This window comes from Rutidosis leptorrhynchoides, chromosome 6 (assembly GCF_046630445.1).
Source record: "Rutidosis leptorrhynchoides isolate AG116_Rl617_1_P2 chromosome 6, CSIRO_AGI_Rlap_v1, whole genome shotgun sequence".
In the NCBI taxonomy this organism is placed as follows: domain Eukaryota; kingdom Viridiplantae; phylum Streptophyta; class Magnoliopsida; order Asterales; family Asteraceae; genus Rutidosis; species Rutidosis leptorrhynchoides.
Genome location: NC_092338.1, coordinates 314,640,127 through 314,644,337, shown reverse-complemented (window position 1 = coordinate 314,644,337; position 4,211 = coordinate 314,640,127).

Genomic DNA, 4,211 nt, shown 5'->3' with positions numbered 1-4,211 from the left:
CATGCACGGCTTTATGCCAGTGAGGATCCTCAAGAGCATATAAGTATGTGTGGTGCACGGGTGAAGGGGTACTAGTAGTGAGTAAGTGTAGGCGAATGACATGATTATAAATACCGTGTTTGCTACGGGTCATCATAGGGTGTGGGGGAGGTGGTGGGGTGGTATTGGGTGAGTCTATTTCTAAGGGAGCGGGTGATGGGTCGTCGACATCCATGGACAACAATGGAGAGGTAGATGAAAACCTAGATGGAAGGACGGGGAAGGAGAGTCAAGAAAGTCATATAACGGAGGTTGCATGAGAGTAACGATCCAAAATGGAAGACATTTCTTCAAAGACAACATGGCGTGAGATGATGATCTTACTAGTTGAAAGGTCAAGGCAACGAAAGCCACGATGATCTCACAGATATCCAAGAAAGATACATGGTGTGGAGCAAGGCGTAAGTTTAAGAGTAGTGGTGAGATGGGGAAAGCACAAGCACCCAAAAACACGTAGGTGAGTGTAGGTTGGATGTTGTTTAAATATTCAAAAATATGGTATGTCCTTTTTAAATGGTCAAGGAGGGTAAAATGTTGAGTAGATGAGCAGACATATGTAGGGCTTCCACCCAATAAGTGGGAGGAAGACGGGCATGAAATAAGAGTATGTGAATGATGTTGTTAATAGTGTGAAACATTCTATCAGATTTACTATTTTGTTGAGACATGTGTGGACAAGAAAAACGAAATCGGATGCCATTTTTAGCAAAGAAGTCACGAAATGCCGAGTTATCAAATTCATCGCCGTTGTCATCCTGAAATGATTTTAATGTGCTTTTACACTGATTTTAAATATAAGCCACAATATGTAAATTTTTTCCAGAAACATCATATATGTGTTTTAGTGGATAAACTCACAAGTAATGAGTAAAAAAAACAAGAAAAATAACATAATATTATAAACCACTCATACAATTAATAGGTGAGGTCCAAACATATGGGTGAATATGTTAGTTTAATATCCAACATTAATATTCAAACATATAAGTTTTGTACTGCTAACGAAAAAAGGAAAAAGAATAATGTTACGATAAATAATTAGGGAATCAAATGGTCTTTTTGGGGATAGAGGGACTTGAACCCTCATAATTTTTAACAATCGATGTATTTTTCTCATACTATTTTGCCGTTATCGACATGTAGGACCGGACCCTATGTTTATTCTCATCTGATTAATCAGTTCTTCTAAAGAACTATCAGATTATGGAGTGAATGGTATGATCAATGAATATTCGATTCTTTCTTCTATATGGAATCGATTCATATAGATTCTTTTGTATCTCTATTATGATATGTATACATGTTTGTCCTTCATCTTTTCTGAAGTTTTGAAAGAAGGATTTCTCTATCAATGTCAGACAATCAACTACATTTGTTAAAACAACTTCAATCGAGTCTCTTCACCTATCCATTTGATTTTTTGCTTTTTGAACATTTGTATGTTTTCGGAAAATGTAATTTGGCTCAGGATTACCCATTTCTATTAATTCCAGGGTTTCTCTGAATTTGAAAGTTATCACTTAGTATGTTTTCATACCAAGGCTCAATCCAATCATGTCCGTAGCATCTACCAATTTTGTCATTACCTTCCTTTTTTAGATGGAAATCTCATTGTGATCCAATCCCTTTTTTCTTTCATGTATATCGGAACCGTTGAATCATCTTGTAGATTTGTTACACCATTATGGAGGGGCCTTTTCATGTGGTGAGATAACGAAAGTTCAACTTTCTACGGATTGACAAACATTATTAGCTCAGTTATTCTCAATTTTGAATTCAAAGAAGTGACTATTGTCAACTTAATTACACAATAAGTTTTGTTTAGACTCATTTGAATATGAAGGAACAGATTAGTCCATAAATCAAATGAATCTAAGGGGTTCAATTCTAAACGAAGATATATGCTTTCTAAGATATATCTTAGAAAGCAATTCTCTTGCACATTTGGTTATCAAGAAGAGGATTAAAAGCTCAAGTCGGGTATGAAAATAGTTTGGTTTCTATAATCAATCCGTGTAAGGTGCTTTTGGATTCGGTTGTAATTGCTCGTATCTTATGAGCGCATATATGACACTACAACAAAATTTACAGTTTATAACGCTTTTTAGATTAATATTTAATGCTTGAAAGTTTGAAGCATGAAACGACGTGTCAAACTTTTAACATACATCCACGCTTATTAATGTATTTTTTTTACTTTTAACACCTATATAATTGTTGATTAAGTGTCACTATTTTTCCCTTTTTGATGCTTCTAAGCGTTGAAATTTTTTTTGACACTTGTATAGTCAAATTATACTAATGCTAAAACGTCAGAAATTATAAAAACAAATTTTGTGTGCGTGATATACTCAGTGTAGGCATTTTATATCTCTAATAATCAATAAAACTATATCTTCCAAAATATAATTACTATTACTATTATAATTTTTTTTTCCCTATAATTTGGATTTGAAGGTTGTGTTGAACCAATGAAATTACGAGTGTTATCATTATAAAGTTTCTATATAAAACTTAAATCTATATATTCACATAAAACTCTAAAATAATAATGTCATCATTTCACTAATAATTATTCTTTAATTTTTATAATGATCATGTCATTATTTTTTATTAATTTTAATTAAAAAAAATACAAAATAAAAATAAATAAATGCCGATAATATATGAATGTCAACTTAGAAGAAAAAATAATTAATAAAAATATCATATAATATTTAATACGGTATTAGAGTGCTCCCATCGTTTCCGTCCACACAGCCCACCTTGGCGCTGATGGCAGCTGGCCACCCAGCTCCTCGCCCACCTCATCGTTCTGCTTTTCGTGCTTTGTAATCATAAAGCTGGACGGATGAATTGAGCCGTTGGTGATGCAACGGTCAAATTTTTTGGCCGTTGCAAAATTAATATTTTTTTTCTTTTTTACACTATATATACACACACATATATTTAATTTTATACATCTCAAACACATACATTTCTTATACATTTCATACTCAATATTAAATAACATCTCAAACGGCCGTGCATTTTGTGGTCTTGAAGAGAATTATCGTCCGATTCGACGTGCACGAGGAACATTCCAAGAAATGGTTGAAGCGCATATGCGGGCGGACACGGAATTAACAGATGTGTGCATTCATTGACTACTACGAGATATGCTTGTAAAACATGTGTATAATCTTCCACCTCATTATCGAATTCGACATGATCCAACAATTAATTCAAACAATCAAGATGAGGCAGGACCTTCACACGTTAACGATAACGAAGACGAATAATTTTTAAATTTTTATGTAATTTTATTTTAAACTCTATATTTTATGTAACACCCCGTCAAATCCCTTTAACGAAATGTTAACTCTGGTCCCAGTGCTTGGCTTGACTTCTACGTAACGGCAATATTCTACAGCGAAAGCAATTAATACATGAGAATAAAACACGCAAAACGGGTCAACAATAATGTTGAGTGAATCTACAGGTTTTAGGTAAACAATACAGTACGTTTAAGAAATAACATTTCGAAAACGTTTACTAGTGAAAGACCACCAAAGTTTAATGTTAAAGCTTTTAGACAACACCGTTTCTCATTTCAAAAGTTTGTTGACACTACCATGTCAAATTTCATTCATTTGTAGACAACACCCTGTCAAGTTTTATCTCATTTGCTCGTAAACCACAGTTTAAATATCGTTGTATAGTATCTGAAAAACAGTTATCAGAAAAATAGTTTAATTTCCTTGACCATGAGATTCTATCGCTGCATAGACCGAGCACCTGAATACTAGCATTAACCCGAGTATAGAAGCTACTATACCCGCCTTTACCTCCTAAAATGTTATACACTTGTTCAAATGTATTTAATGTTCAAAATAAATACACCACTACTTTTATAGTGGGTGAGGTTGTCAACCTAACGGATCCATCCATCTAAATTGTGCTTACACTAATGGTATTAAAAGTATTCAAGCTAGAGGCTTTTTGAACAAACTCATTATGCATATGTGTAGTACTCATGTCAATATAAAAGTATTTGAAAATATAAATATAACAGCGTGTATTCTCATCCCTGAAAACATGTAAAAAGCGGGACTGTAGACTCACCTTTGAATAAAGCTCGAAATGAAAGACAAACGACTCGTACGGTTTAGACCCGAGTAATGTAACCTAAG